Source organism: Passer domesticus, chromosome 4 (assembly GCF_036417665.1).
Source record: "Passer domesticus isolate bPasDom1 chromosome 4, bPasDom1.hap1, whole genome shotgun sequence".
In the NCBI taxonomy this organism is placed as follows: Eukaryota; Metazoa; Chordata; class Aves; order Passeriformes; family Passeridae; genus Passer; species Passer domesticus.
The window spans coordinates 3,627,465-3,643,911 of record NC_087477.1 but is presented as its reverse complement, the minus strand read 5'-3'; positions in this window follow the sequence as shown (position 1 = coordinate 3,643,911).

The window sequence follows — 16,447 nt, the reverse complement described above, 5'->3', positions numbered from 1 at the left end:
CTTGTGATACTGTGGGCCCCATTGGAAGCAAGGGTCCATTGGGATATTGTGGGGCCTCATGGAAGCATGGAGACCATTCTGACCCTTCAGAACCCATTGTAACCAAGAGGCCATTGCAGCATGGCAGGGCCTCATGGAATCAAGGGGCCCATAGTGACACTGTGGGGCTCCATGGGACAAAGGGGCCATTCTGACACCGTGGAAGCAAGGAGACCATTGCTATACTATGGGGCATCATGGTACCAAGGAGGCCATTGTGATACTACAAGGCCTCATGGAAGCAAGGAGTCCATTGTGACACTATGAGGCCCTGTTGGGCCAAAAGGCAATTGTGGCACTGTGTGGTACCACTGAACCAAGGAGACCATTGTGACAGTACAAGGCCCCATGGAACTAAGGATTAATGGAACAATGTGGGACTCATGGAATCAAAGGTTCATTGTGACATTGCAGGGCCTCATGGAATACTGGAGACCATTGTGCCACTTCAAAGCCTCCCTGAACCAAGGGTCAATTGTGATAGTGTGGTAGCAAGGAGAGCACTGTGACATGGCAAGGCCTCATGGAAGCAAGAGGGGACAATTTTGAGTCTACCTGGCCCAATGGAAGTAAGGGGCTAGTGTGCCACAGTTGAGCCTCATGCAGCCAAGGGGCCACTGGGATCCTGAGGACCCCAAAAGAACCAAAGGGGCCATTGTGGCACTCTGCAGCCTCATGGAGCCAAGGGGGCCATTGTGTCATTGTGCAGCTCCATGGAACCAAGGAAACCATTTTGGCACTGCAAGGCCTCATGGAAGCAAGGGGCCATTGTGACATTACGGGGCCCCATGGAAACAAGGGGCCAGTGTGACACAGGGGGGCCTCGTGGTACCAAGGATCCAGTATGACACCCCCAGTGTGACACTGCTGGGCCTCATGGATCCAAGGGAACAGGGAACAGGTCTGCTTGGCTTGGCCTGACTGCCTCAAATTACCTCGGCATGTTGGGGGTCTGTTGTCATGTGCCTCTGAAACAGTAGGGCTCAGTGCTTTCCTTTCTGTGGGAAGAACCATCTCTCCTGCCCAGGCACCGATGGGCAAAATTGGTACTTCTCCAAAATTCCCTATATGCCAGGGTTTCTCCCAGACAAAAGCTGCCAGGACACACAGGCCTAGCTCGCTTTGGCCTCTGGTGGTCGCCTCTAATGTGCCCTGGAAACTCTGGGGCTCTCTGCTTTCCTTCCTATGGGGAAGAACCATACACTTTTCCAGGTACCCACAGCAAAAATGGATACTCCCCCTGAAAAATTCCCTACATGCAAGGCCTCCCCTTGACATAGCTGCCAGGACAGAGAGCTCTGTCTGGCCTTGGCCTCGGGTGGTCACCCCTCATCTCAAGGAAGCCCTGAGGAAAGTATTTGAACAGGTTTGACTAGTGGAACATCAATGAGTCTCTCACCCTCTGAAAAACTCAAATGCTCTTCTGATCATATGTGTCTTTTTTTCTCATTATATATTATGCATGAAATATTATTTTCAGCTAAAAAAATATTATCACTCTAGCAGTGTTATCTGACACAAGACACCTCATCTACATATGGATCCAGGTCACCTGTATAAGCAAACACAAGAAAGAATCCAGCAGGAATAATTTGTCTTTGCTCCCATCCGTTGCATCTCCTCTGGAGCTGGAGGTGAAGCCCCAGCACTTGGCAGGGCTCAAAGGGTCACAAGCTCAGCTGCCACACAGAAAACTTGCAGACCCTGGGGTGCTCTCCTTGGCCCCTGCACGCTCAGCCAGGCTGAGATGGACACTGATGGTTTCTGTGGCAGGCTCTCTGAGCCCAGCCCAGCTCCCTGCAAGCTCTGCCAGCTGCCCTGAGCTCTGGGCAGCACCAAGGGCCTCTCTCCAGCCCAGCCCAGCCGGCTCTGGCCCCACAGCTCTGCTCAGGCCAGGCTGCTCTGGCCACTGGCCCCACGGCCTCAGCCCCTGCCAAGGGCACAGCAGCAGCTGCAGCTCACACAGGACTCAGCCCCAGCCATGGGGGAAGGTGCTGGGAAAAGGCCAAAGGAGGCTCCCTGGCTGCCCTGCTCCCCTCTGGCTCAGGTGCTGAGAGCTCTGCAGCCCCTGCTGCCATCCCATGTGCCCAGGGCAGCACAAGAGCCCCGGCCTTGGGGCCTCAAGAGCTGCTCCTGCTCCAGGCCGAGGGCCCATCCCTAAACTGGGCCAGCCACAAAGCTGTGCCCATTTCTGCTCATTGCTGCTCTGATGGGGATGGATCCTCAGCCACTTGGAGGTTGCTGATGAATTTTACTCCTCCAGAAGCCTCTTCTTTCTTGAGCATTTCAGTTCAGGAATTCAGTGACAAGGGCTTATAAACATTTGTTCAATACACCCAAACAAGACAAGCCCTGAGAATAATTCAAGTCTTCAATTCTTCTGTGGTTAATTAGACAGATTTCAGAAGTGTATTCAAAGTGAATCTACTACATTGAAACCAATGCAGAGCATATTGTTTTGTCCTGTTTAGTTTTCTTTTCCTGTTTATAGATTGATATCAGCATTCCCCAGCTTATACTGACCCCCTGAACATCCTAATACAGTTTGAACATATACAAAAATCAAGATCCTTCATGGCTGACCATCAATCACACTTTGTTCTTACCCCCACCCAGTCGTTTCCCTCATCCAACCCCTGGTGCTCAGAGCAACTGAGGAATGGAGTCACATCCACAGGTGTCCCCAGAGTTCAGGATTGGGGCCAGGTCAGTGAAATCTCTTTATTGCTGATCTGGACGAGGCCATCGAGGGCACCCTCAATCAGTTTCCAGGTGAGCCCAAGTTGGGTGGGAGTGTGGCTGTGCTAGAGGGCAGGAAACTCTGCAGAGGGATCTGGACAGGCTGGAGCCATGGGCCCAGGACAATGGGATGAGGTTCAACAAGGCCAAGGGCCAAGTCCTGCCCTGGCTCACAACCATCCCAAATCCCTGGCTGTGCCCTGCCCCTGATCCCCACAGCCTGTGCTGTTTCCTTCATCCCTGCATTGCCAGGGAATTTCTGGGACACAGGAGCTCTGCTCTGGCTATTGAGGGAGCTGCAAGTGCCACCACTGGAGTGGGAACCACAACTCATCAGGTTTGTGTCCTTTGGGGGTCAGGAACTGGTGAGACTCAGAGGCACAGAAAGGTTTCTCTTCATGGCCAACATACCATAGTTGAACATGATAAAATTTAATAACAATCATGCTTCTCCCTGAGCTATATGCAAGGTCCCAGCATTGTCTGATGAGTCCTCCATCCGCAAGTGATTTCCATACTAAAATTAATTTTAGATAAAAGTGGTTCTGAGACAGATATAAACACAATTAAATTCTTGTATCAGGATGCTCGTCCTGGAGTGGGATCAAAACAGCTCAAACAATTCCTGATTTGCAAAGCTGTCAGTGGTAGATAGAGAAGGGGCTCAGGCAGCTTTTTCTGTTGAGAAAATGCGGAAACCAGCCTGACTAATTTCATCTCTTCCTGTCCTGGCTGATCTCCCCTCTTTCCCCTTCCACCCATTGGCTTTTGTCTCCCACCAGGCCCCCTGGTGAAGAGCCTGGCTCTGTGTTCTCCATCACCTCCTGGCTGGCACTGCCAGGCTAGGATGAGGAGCCCTTCAGCCTTCCCTGCTCTGGGCTGGACAAGCCCAGCTCCCTCAGCCTCTGCTCACAGCCCAAGGGCTCCAGCCCCACCTTGGAGGCCCTTCCCTAACCCTGTTCCATCTGCCAGACATCTTTCCTGCCCTGGAGTACCCAAACCAGGACACAGTGACCTGGATCATCCACGGCCTTGATGTCCTGGTCACACTGCCCTGGCCCCTTGTCCCCATGTCAAGCTCTGGGCTGGATCCTGTGGAACATCCTTTGCTGGAGGCTGTGGCTCCAGGTGGACCGGGTGGATACCAGGGGACAGGGACCCCGCTGGGCATGAACATCATTGGACTTGTTGGGAGAAACTGTGAGGGGGAGCTGGGGCTGAGTGAGCAACCCAGTGACCTCACACAGCCCTCCTGGGATGTCACAGAGCCCCTCTGGGATGTCACAACCTGCTCTGTGAGGTCACAGCCCATTCTATAATGTCACACAGCGGGTCGCTGATGTCACAGCCAACTCTGTGATGTCATAGTCTTCTCTGTGATGTCAGGCCTCTGCCTTGTGATGTCACAGAGATGGCCTGTGATGTCATAGCTTCTCAATGACCTGACATAACCCACTCTGTGATGTCATAGCCCACTCTATGTCCTCATGTTACCAGATGATCAATTGTCTACACCAGGTGAGCTGACACCTGGAGCTTGTTCTCCTAAAACCCAGGCCTATGGAAAGCACACAATGCCCATTGTGTCAGAAGGGGAACTGGAAGTTCACCAGCCTCAGTGTCCTGCCAGCTCAGCCAGGCCCACTGGAACACTGGGGTCCACGACCACCAGGGACCACCAGAGAGACCCACAGGACAGAACTCATGGGTAAAGAGGAGGGGAAATATGTCAATGATTTTGGGGAAATGATTATCATATGTGTGTTTAGTCCAGGGCAATCAATGAATGTGTGTGCAAAATACAGAAAATAAACAGAAACTTTCCTGTACTCAGCATGCAGGGCTTTGGGAGGAGCTCTCCCCCGTGCATCCGGCTGAATAAATAATGCTACTTCTTCATGCTACATTGGGGTTAATGAATTTTCTATTTTACCAAATATACCAAATTTTTGGTAACATTCTCAAGGAAAGCTCTGTCTCCTGCTGTTCAAAAACAGAGAAGGGCTGGTGGCAGATGTGGGGGTCAGGGGCTGCCTGGAGCACAGTGACCATGAAATAATCAAGTTTTCAATGTTCTGTGAAAGAAGGAGGGGCAGCAACAAAACTTCTACACTGGAATTAGCTAAGGCAGACTTTGGCCTATTTAGAATGTAGATTTGCAGAGTACCAAATCAGGTCCTGATTTTTTTAAGGGAAACTGCCCTTAAAAACAAAGGGCCCAAGGAAGGACAGACACATTTCAAGAAAGTAATCTTAAGGGAGGAGGAGCAGCCTGTCCCAGTGTGGCAAGAGATGAGCTAGAGAGGAAAATGACTGTCCTGGCTGCACATGGAGCTTTTGTGGGAAGTCAGTGGAAAAAAGAAGGTGCATCAGCTTTGGACAGAAGGTCAGGCATCTTAGAAAATATTTAAGGATGTTGTTAGGTCATGCAGAATGAAAAGTCGAGAGGTGAAAGCTCAATTAGAGCTTAACCTGGTCATTTCTGTAAATAATAATAGAAAATGTTTCTATAAATAAACTAAATAGCAACATGTGGTATAAGGAGAACCTCGATTCCTTATTGGATACAGTGGGGAATATAGCAACAAAAGATAAAAAAAAGGCTGAGCTGCTTAACACCTTGTTTGTCTCAATTTTCAATATTAGGACAGGTTGCCCTCAGGGCAAGTGTTCCCCTGAGCTGCTGGATGGGCACAGGGAGCAGAACAGCCCCCTGAAATCCAGGAGGAAGCCGCTGCTGACCTGCTGAGCCACTCAGATGCTCACAGGAGTATGGGAGCAGATGGGATCCATCCTAGGGGGATGAGGGGGCTGGTGGGTGAGCTCCCCAAGCTGCTCTCCATCATTTACCATCAGTCCTGGCTCAGCAGGGAGGTCCCAGAGGAGTGGAGGTGCCAATGTCAGCCCATCCCCAAGAGGGGCTGGAAGGAGGATCTGGGGAACTCCAGGCCTGTCAGCCTGAGCTGGGTGCCTGGCAAGGTTATGGAACAGATCACCTTGAGAGCCATCACAGGGCACCCACAGGATGGCTGAGGGATCAGAGCCAGTCAGTGTGGAATTAGGGGTGGCAAGTCCTGCCTGACCAACCTGGTCTCTCCTTTTATGACCAGGTGACCAGCCTGTGGATGCAGGAAAGGCTGTGGATGTTGTGTGCCTGGAATTCAGCAAGGCCTTTGACACTGTCTCTGACAGCATTCCCTGGAAAAGCTGCAGCCCACGGCTTGGGCAGGTTCCCTCCTCCCTGAGAGATTTAAGAGCTGGCTGGAGGCTGGGCCCAGAGAGTGGTGGGGATGGTGCTGCACCCAGCTGGTGTCCAGGCACTGGTGCTGTCCCCCAGGGATCTGTGTTGGACCCAGTCCTGTTTAATATCTTCACTGATGATCTGGGTGAGGGGATCGAGTCCACCATTCACAAATTTGCAGATGACACCAAGCTGTGTGAGAGTGTGGATCTGCTGGAGGGCTGGACAAGAAGACACAGCCTTAAGCTGCACCAGGGGAGGTTTAGGCTGGACAGTAGGAAGAAGTTCTTCACAGAAAGAGTGGGCATTGGAATGGGCAGGCCAGGGGGAGGTGGCAGAGTCACTGTCCCTCTCCAGTAGCACTTAGTGGCATAGTCTGGGTGACAAGGCAGTATTAGGGCATTGGTTGGACTTGATGATCCCAAAGGTCTTTTCCAGCCTCTTTGATTCTGTCATTTTCTGATGATTGGGACACTCTGGGGAAGCAAGGGGCAATTGTGACACTACAGGACCTTGTGGAACTAAGAGGACCATGGTGACACTGTGCAGCCTGATAGAACCAGGGGCCCATTGTGGTGCTGTGGGGCCAAATGGAACCAGGGAGTGCACTGTGACACTCTGGGTCCTCATGGAACCACAGAGGCCATTGTGACACTGCATCACCTTGTGTACCCAAGGGGTTTCACCATTTTGACAGTGAGAAACCAAGGAGACCATTGGGAGACTCCAGGGCCCAGTGGAACCAAGGGGTCATTCTGACACTGCGGGGCCTCATGGAACCAAGGGGACATTGTGACACTGTGTAACCAAGGAGCCACTGTGACACAATTGGGCCTCAAGGGATCTGGAAGACAGCTGTGACACTGTGTGGCCTTGTGGAAACAAGGAGTCCATTGTGACACTGAGGGGACTTGTGGAACCACAGAGACCATGGTGACAGTGTGGGACCTCCTGCAACCATGGGGCCATTGTGACACCCTGGGGCCCCATGGAACCAAGGGGCCACTGTGAAACTGCAGCACAAATTAGAACATTGTGACGCTGTGAAGTCCCATGGAAACAAGGAGTCCTTTGTCATATTTTGGGGCCCCATGGAACCAAGGAGAGCATTGTTGCTCTGCATGGTCTCATTGAAACAAGGCGACCACTGTGACAGTGCAGGGTCTGGTGTAACCTGAGGGCCATGGTGACACTGAGAGGCCACATGGAGCCAAGGACATCTTTGCAGATGACACCATGCTGGGTGTGAGTGTTGATGTGCTGGAGGGTAGGAGGGCTCTGCACAGGGCCCTGGACAGGCTGGATCCAGGGGCCAAATCCAGCAAGGTGAGGTTGAACAAGTCCAAGCGCTGGGTCCTGCACTTGGGCCACAACAACCCCTGCAGCGCTACAGACTGGGGACAGAGTGGCTGGACAGCAGCCAGGCAGAAAGGGACCTGCAGGGACTGATGGACAGCAGGCTGGACATGAGGCAGCAGTGTGCCCAGGTGGCCAAGAAGGCCAGTGGTTCCTGTCATGGATCAAGAATGGTGTGGCCAGCAGCAGCAGGGCAGTTGTGCCAGCACTGATCTGCCCCCAGCTCTGCACACAGACATTGCTGCTGCAGCTCCAGAGAAGGCAACAAAAGGGCATCTCTGCAGAAAACTTTGCTGCGAGATCCTTTAGTTCCTTTAAAGCTCCCAAGAGCACAGCCCCTCATTGACACAGTCTGTGGCCACAGGCAAGTTGAAGAGAAACAAAATGAGATATGGCACAATGACACTTCTTTGTGGACAATGTGAAAAAATTAAAACAGGAAAAGAACATCCAAAATGAAACGAACAACAAGTATCAAAGGTGATTTTTATTACAAGTGATTTGCAGAAATTGGCCAGCAGTTTAATGTTCCTGAAAGCATCCAGTCATCAGTGTCCACATTTCAGCCTTGAGCTCCTTGTTCCTCAGGCTGTAGATGAGGGGGTTCAGGGCTGGAAGCACCACCGAGTACAGAAATGACACCACCAGTTCCAGAGATGTGGAGGAGATGGAGGGAGGCTTCAGATGAGCGAAAATGACAGTGCTGAAAAACAGGGAGACCATAGCCAAGTGAGGAAGGCAGATGGAAAAGGCTTTGTGCCGTCCCTGCTCAGAGGGGATCCTCAGCACAGTCCTGAAGATCTGCACATAGGAGAAAACAATGAACACAAAACATCCGAGTCCTAAACAGGCACTAGCAGCAAGAAGACCAAGTTTCTTGAGTTTGGAGTGTGAGCAAGAGAGCTTGAGGATGTGTGGGATTTCACAGAAGAACTGGCCCTGGGCATTGCCATGGCACAGGGGCAGGGAAAATGTATTGGCTGTGTGCAGCAGTGAACAGAGAAAAGCACTGGCCCAGGCAGCTGCTGCCATGTGGGCACAAGCCCTGCTGCCCAGGAGGGTCCTGTAGTGCAGGGGTTTGCAGATGGACACGTAGCGGTCATAGCACATGATGGTCAGGAGTGAAAGCTCTGCTGAGATGAAGAAATACAAAAAGAAGAGCTGAACAGCACATCCTGTGTAGGAGATGGTCGTGGTGTCCCAGAGGGAATTGTGCATGGCTTTGGGGACAGTGGTGCAGATGGAGCCCAGGTGGCTGAGGGCCAGGTTGAGCAGGAAGAAGAACATGGGCGTGTGCAGGTGGTGGCCGCAGGCTACGGCGCTGATGATGAGGCCGTTGGCCAGGAGGGCAGCCAGGGAGATGCCCAGCAAGAGACAGAAGTGCAGGAGCTGCAGCTGCCACGTGTCTGCCAATGCCAGCAGGAGGAAGTGGCTGATGGAGCTGCTGTTGGACATTTGCTGGGGCTGCACAGGGGGACCTGTTCATGGAGAAAGGACAGTGACAAGTCAGGAGAGGCTGCTTTGAGCCAAACCTGGACCATTCCCTGCAGAGTGTCCTGCTGGGACTCACCCAGCCTTGTTCCTGCTTTGGGAAAACCTTCACCCATGTCCCTGCCTGAGCTCCAGTTGTGCTGGCTGAGTGTGCTAGGAGCAGCCAGGCCTATGCAGGGGGGCTCTTGAGGAGCCATCCCTGCCCTGCTGCCCTGAGTTTGTGGCCATGTGGAAGAGGGACAAGGCTGAATATTCAGGATTTGTCAGGGAAATCACTCCTAATGGAGAATGAATTGGTACCATCTGCACTCACACTTCTAAAGAATGTCAGGAGTTGGTTTTAGGAGTTGTTTTAAAACATCATTGCTGGATTGCTGAGGTCAGAAAACCGCAGCATTCCTGCTGCACTCAGAGTTTGCTACTGAGAGATGAGAGAAGCAAAGGATTCCCTGTGGCTGAGGGAAGGTGAGGGGCTGCATGGGCTTGTTCCCAACTGCCCTGGCTTTGCACCTTTGGCTGCAATCAGAGCACAGTCACATTCTCGGGTTAGCCTGGGATAAACCAGACCCTACCCAGAGCACAGGGATCCCTGAATGTCTCACCCTCTCTCAAGGTCTCTGGGCAAGGTCTCAGCACCCCCTTGTGCCAAGGACACTCACAGCTCCCTTGGCAAACCCAGCAGCATTTCCTCAGGTGTGGCAGTTCTGCCCTTCCCCGTGGGACATTCAGGGAACTGCCAGGGGCTCTGGCACAGATTTGCACCCAGGAGCCCAGCCCAGCTCAGCAGCACAGACACAGCACAAGGACTTGAATGACCCTCTGGGGCTTTGTGCTCAGGCCCTGAACATCAGTTCCTGAGAGGCAGCTGAAGAAACCTCTCCAGAACTCCAAGTCAGAATCCAACTCCAAAGTTTCTTGGACTTTTAATGCGTCCCACTGAGGGACTCGACTGAGAAAATGTCCCCAGGCCCCAGGCAGAGCAGAGAACTGGAGGCAGTGAAGACAGGTGGGGAAAAAGAGAAGGCAAGTCTTGGTGGCCTGGGGCACAGCAGGGTCTGTGCCACCAAGGGCTGTGAGAAGACACCTTGTCCTGAGGCACTGGGGCCATCTGGCACAGCCCCAGCCAGGCTGGGCACTGTCAGCCACTTGTCCTGCCCTCAGCGATTTTCAGTGTTGGCTAATTACCAGTGCACTCACTAGAATATTCTTACTCATTTCATGCTGTGTGATAGGATTAGGAGAAAGGCAAAGTAGGCACAAAACTTTAAAAGGGTATAAAGTAAAGTTTATTAATAGTAAGTAAAAAATAGAGTAATAAGAATCAGAACAAAACTTTCAGAACACTTCTTCCTACAACCTTTTCTTTCTTATTGACAATGTAGAGAGAAAACCTAAAATTTTCAGTCAGTTTACCATCTCTATAACAGTTTTTCTTCAGTTCACTTAAGGAGAGGAGTCTCTCTTTCATGCTATGGAGATCTCTTCATAACAAAAGAGTACTCTCGTGCCTTCAATTACAATGAGTAAAAGCTGCCCAGAAAAATCTGTAATCGTGAAGTGCCTCCCATTTTTTCACAACTTTTCCCACAGCTGTGTTTATGGGCCATGTCAGCTTATGGGGTATTAGTTTAAAGATGAGCTGTTTAGGAGCAGAGGTTCTCTTCATCCATTTCTGAAATCATCTTCATCTCTGAGAACAGAGATCTTCTCTCCCCGAGGGCACAGGGTCTCATCACTCTGCTCTCTTTCTCTGTACAAAATTCTCATGGGATCACAGCTACTTCAACGTTTGCTTCCTTTAGCATGGAGGCCTTTGCTGAACAAGTCATCTCCCCATAGTTTTTAAAGCATTATATGGAAAAAGAGAGACTGATGTATCAATTACATCCTTCTCCATAGCTTTACAAAAGGATTTCGGCCCCAAGTTCAAGGCACCTCCTCATCCCTCCCATCTGGGACTCAACTTCTCCTCACTGACCTCGGTGTCTTCATGTTCCTGCTCTGTGTGCCTGCACTTTGTCCTTTCCTCTCATTCGACGGAGGATGGAAGCACTGAAAGAGTTAATATCTCACCCAGGACCTGCAGATGGTTCCGTGACCCCGGCTGGGCTCGGTCCTTGCGGCCAGAGCTGTTTTACGATGGAGGTTTCTGCAGCGGCTGCGCTGGGGCTGTGTCAGGATGGGCCGTGCTGGGGCAGGGCCAGGATCTCAGCAGCCAGGCCAGAACACAGCAGCAGCACGGCCGGGGCCCATGGCTTCTCCTCCCCCTGCCCGGGGCTTGCGGGTGAACCCCAAGGGTGGCAGAATCTTGGACGAGCCGGCCCGGCCCGGGGCTGCTCCTGGGGCCCGGCGGATCCTGGCCGGGCCCGGGCTGGCGGCGGGGCAGGGCTCGGCAGCGCCCAGGTGTTGGCAACCGCAGCCATGGCCCGGCCCGGCCTCGGCCCCGCGGCCTCCCCTGCCCTGCCCGGCAGCCGATGGGGCCTGGGGGGCTCCCTGGGAAGGGGCCCGGCCCCACGGCAGGAGCCGCCCGGCCCGGCCCGGCTGAGACAGGGGCTGGGCCAGCCTTGTTACCTCTTTGCTGGCCAGAAGGGAAAGAGACCCTCCCAGGCTTTCTCATCTTTAACATGTGTCTTCACAGAGGCATGTACACTTTCCTTAGTGGTTAAACAGACTGTCAATTCTCAGAGCTAATTACTGTTGTTTTTTTTTTTTTTTTCCAGAGACAGAGGAAACTGCTAGCAGCTTCTCTTTGAACATCACTTCCATGATGCAAAAGCACCACAACATCACAGAACACAGAGCTCCTTTGTTCATATGTAGTGGTCATGTGCCCGAGGCCTCAAAACCCCTCCTTGGGAGATCTCTGGGTCCTCTCCAAGGTTTTTTCAAATGAAAACATGCAGCTCATAGTCTAAGAAAATCACCAGAGGACAGGGCCAGCCTGACCTGTCTGTCCTGGCTACTTTTGTCTGGGAGAAATCCTTGTACATAAGGAATTTGGGAGGCCAAATTCTAATTTTGGCCACAGCTCCTAGACATGAAGGCCGGTTCTTTTTCATAGGAATGAAGGAACAGAACCCCTCTGTTTCCTGGGCATATGAGAGATGACCACCAGAGGCCAAGGCCAGCCAGAGATGGCAGGTTTTTTCTGGGAGATATCCTTGCCTATAGGAAAATTTTTAGGGAGAGTACTAATTTTGGCAATGGGCATCTGAAAGGAGGGATGGTTCTTTTCCATAGCAAGGAAAGCACGGAAACCCAGTGTTGCAGCGGCAGATGTGAAGCCCTCGACATGCCAAGGTCAGCCACACCTGTCAGGTGGCCCCTGGGAGGCCAAGCCAGCCAGACCTATTCCATGTTCTCTCGGTTCCATGGGGCCCGACAGTGTCCACATGGTCTCTTGCTTACATGAGGCCCTGAGGTGCCATAATGTCACCCCCTTGGTGACACAGAGCCCTGAAGGGTCGTGATGCTCTGCATGGTTCTGTCAGGCACCACAGAGCCATAATGGTCTCTGGGTTCCATGAAGCCCCACTATGTCACCATGGCCCCTTGGTTTCATGAGGTCCCCACAGTGTCCCAGTGATCTCCATGGGAAGGAAAGAACCCAGCCCCAGTGTAGCAGGGGCAGTCACCGGAGGCCATGGCCAGCCAGACTTGATGGTACTGGCAGATTTTGCCTGTGAGCAACCCTTGGATATACAGCTTTTTCCAGGTGGAATCCTAATTTCAGACATGGACACCTGGATGACAATGACGGTTCTTTTCCACAGGATGGAAACCATGGAACACTGGTGTATCAGGGGCAGATGGAAGGTGGCCATCAGAGGTCTAGGCCAGCAAGACCTCTCTGTCCTAGAAGCTTTTGCCTAAAAGCAACTCTTGGATAGAGGGAATTTGGGAGGTGGAATCCCAGTTTCGGCCATTTCTGTGTAAACAAGAAGGACAGTTCTTTTCCATAGGAAGGAAAGCATAGAGCCCAATGTTCCAAAGGCAGAAAAGGAGAGCGGTGGCTCCTGGGAGGCCAAGCCAGCCAGACCTGTTTGTCCTCACAGCTTTTGTCAGGAGGAATCCTTGGATATATGGAATTTGGGAAGAGGAATCTCTATTTTGACCACACACACCATGAGAAGAAATATAATTCTTTTCCATATGAAGGAAAGCCCAGAGACCCAGTGTTTGGAAAGCAGGTGAGAGGCAGCCCCCAAGAGGCCAAGGGCAGCCAGACCTGTCTGTCCTGGCAGCTTTCACTGGGGAGAAATCCTTGGATGTATGGAGTTTTGGAGGTGCAATCCCAGTTTTGGCCATGGGCACCTGCTCAAGATGGATGTTTTTTTTTCCCATAGGAAAGAGAATGTGAAGTCCAAGTGTTTTGGAAGAAGATGAGAGGTGGCCACCCTCAGGCCAAGCCAAGCCACACCCATCTCTCCTGGCAACTTTCATCTAGGGGCTATCCTTGGCCATAGGGCATTTTGGAGGTGGAATCTCCATTTTGGCCGTGGGCGCCTGGACAGGAAGAAGAGTTCTTTTCATTAGGAAGGAAAGCAGAGAGCCCCAGTGTTTCAGAGGCACATGAATGCCAGCCCTCTGGAAGCCAAGGCCAGCCAGACTTGTCAGTCCTGGCAGTTTTTGTCTGGGAGTTATCCTTGGATAGAGGGAATTCTGGAGGTAGATTCCTAATTTTGGCTGTGAGTGCCTGGTCAAGATGGATGGTTTTTTCTGCTAAGAAAGAAAAGCACATGGTCCCAGTGTTTCAAAGGCAGATGGGAGATGGCCCCTGGGGGGGCCAAGGCTGACAGATCTGTCTCTCCTGGCAGATTTCTTCTGGAAACAATGTTTGCATATCAGGAAATTTGGAGGTGGAATCCCAATTTTGGCAATGGGCCCTGGAGGAGAAGGACATTTCTCTCCCGTAGGAAGGAAAGCCCAGAGCCCCAGTGCTTCAGGGGCAGATGAGAAGCAGCCCTCAACATGCCAAGGTCAGCTGGACCCATCAGGTGGTCCCCAGGAGGCCCAGCCAGCCAGACCTGTTCCCTGTTCCCTTGGTTTTGCGGGACCCCACAGTGTCCCAATGGTCTCCTTGGTTCCATGAGGCCCTGGAGTGCCACAATGTTCCCCCTGCTTCTGCAGTGTCACAATGGCCCCGCGCTTCCATGAGGCCTTGCAATGTCACAATGTCTTTGTGGTTCCACAAAGCCCTGATGTGTCACCATGGCCCCTGGCTCCCTGTGCCCTCGCTGTGTCACAATGGCTCCTCTGTGACACTACGGGCTCCACAAGGTCACCATGGCCCCTTGGTTCCATGAAGTTCTGTAGTGTCCCTGCGCTCTCTGTCAGAGGCTGGATGAGATCGATGTCCCGAGACACCTTGGGATGCTCGGAATGCCCGTGTGGGGCCAGGCCCGGGTCAGGCCTTGGTTTGTGGGGGGACAGAGCCCCGCCCCCTGCCCTGGCAGAGCTGTCAATCACACAGCAGGGGCCGTGCTATTCCAGCTCTAATTGGTCCAGCTGTCAATCAATCACACACTAAAAAGCTGGTGCCATCCCTGACTCTGATTGGACAAGCCACTGGCAGTCCCACCCCAGGGGCGGACCCATGAATGCCCAGGGGGTTAAATGCCGGAGTGCGAGGCCAGCCCATGCTCTGGATCCTGGGTTTCCTCTGTCAATGGTGCTGGAACCTGATCAGTTGGTACCTATGTGTCTGTCTTCTTATAGATTTTCTGTCGTTCTGTTGTTCTCTATTTCTTCTCCATCTAATCCTACTTACCTGGAATGTTTTTGGGTATCTTAACACCTTAAGTGTTAAGTTTTTAGGTAAATGGGCTAAGTGAAGTTAATGCTATGGTAAGAGTTTTATGTTGAAGTGAATGTTGTATTAAACTCTTTGCCAAAGTTCCTTGTCTATATTTTGCCAGTAAAATTTGTGCCATTTTGACCTCTTAGCTCAGTTTGTTAGAGCATGGTGCTGGTATCACCAAGGCTGTGGGTTCAATCTTGAGTGGGCCATTCACTCAAGAGCTGGATTTGATGATCCTTGTGGGTCCCTTCCTACCAAGAATATTCTTTGCATCTGGCCATGTTGAGAATATCTGGTGTTTCTCCTGTGCACCAAACCCAAAGAAAGGAGCCTTTGGTTCCCCCCAGCATTTGGTTCCCCCCAGCATTGTGAGCCCCCCTGCAGGCTCACAATGGCCTCTTGTTTCCATGAGGCCCCTCAGTGTCACACTGGCTCCTTGATTCCATGGGCCCCAACAGTGCCACAATGATTACCTTGGTTCCACAACTTCCCACAGTGTCCTACTGGCCCCTTGGTTCCATGAGGATCTGGAAGGTCACACAGGTTTATGGCATTTGTCCTTGCTGCCCCTCACATCCCCCTGCCCCACAGAGAGCCCCGAGCCACCCGTGAGGGACAGGCCCTGCTGGCCCAGGCTGGGCTCAGGGCTTGGCCTTTCTGCTTCCCCCAGCCAGCCCAGGCCTTGCTCAGCATTGCAGTTCCCTGCCCAGAGCCTTGGGCTCCCTGCACTCCTGGCCTCAAGGATCTGCTCTCAGCAGTCCCTGGGGAGCCTTTGGCACTCCCTGCCCTCACTGGGGCCCAGCCATGCTCCAGGGGACTTGGAGTTTTGCTGCTGACTCCTTGAGCAGCTTCTTCAGCCTTCACTCAGTGTGTCAGGGTCCTAGACTCAGCCCCATATCCACCGTGGGGATCGTCAAAACACAGAAAGCTCTTGATGGACCTTTCTTAGGTGCTCTTCATGTGTCCATGGCTTGTGCAGCTGATTGGAGTCAGTCTAGAGTTCCTTTAAGGATGAAAGATTTCAAAGTATGCCTCATTATGTTTTTTTTTTTCTTTAATCAAGTATTTTTTTATGTTCCAGTTCAGAGAAGAGCTGATAGAAGCATTCCCCAGGTGATCTTGATGCTGAATGTCTCCTCAGGAGGTCTGGGCATGGAGAAGAATGAGCCCTTTGAGGGCTGACCCTGTTTGGACAAGCTGCTCCTTACCCCCAGCCTCACCATGTCTGGAAGGAGTGGCTCCTCCCTCTGGGCAGAGCACCTCACAGTGGGATGATATAATTTTTATCAGTCCTGCAGTTACACTCAGTGGCCCATTAACAAAAGATATCTCCCTGGAGGGAGGATTGATTTGTTGAAGAGATAAAGAAAACTGCCCAATTAACAGAACATAACTGCCCTACCTCTGACAGATGGCAAATACAATACACGCATTATCTTTCAATCCAAAATAATAGGAATTCAAATTAATAGAATGTAACTTAACATTGCTCAAATCTAACAATAATGAAGCTTAACTTTGTTTAATCTTATCAACCCTGAATTTGAATTAAATTAAACATCACAGAAATAAAAATTAATATCCTTAAAAGTTATACATACAACAAAATTTAACTTATTCTGATGCTATTCGTGAAAAAAGCAGCACTATTAACTTGAACAATCTGCGAATGAAGTAACAGTATCATGGATTTACTGGAGGTATTAAAAGGATGTAATGAGTACGTCATGTTTTTATGTAATTTAGTTTTGAGAGAAGCCCATGGTAGCCACAAATTTTAT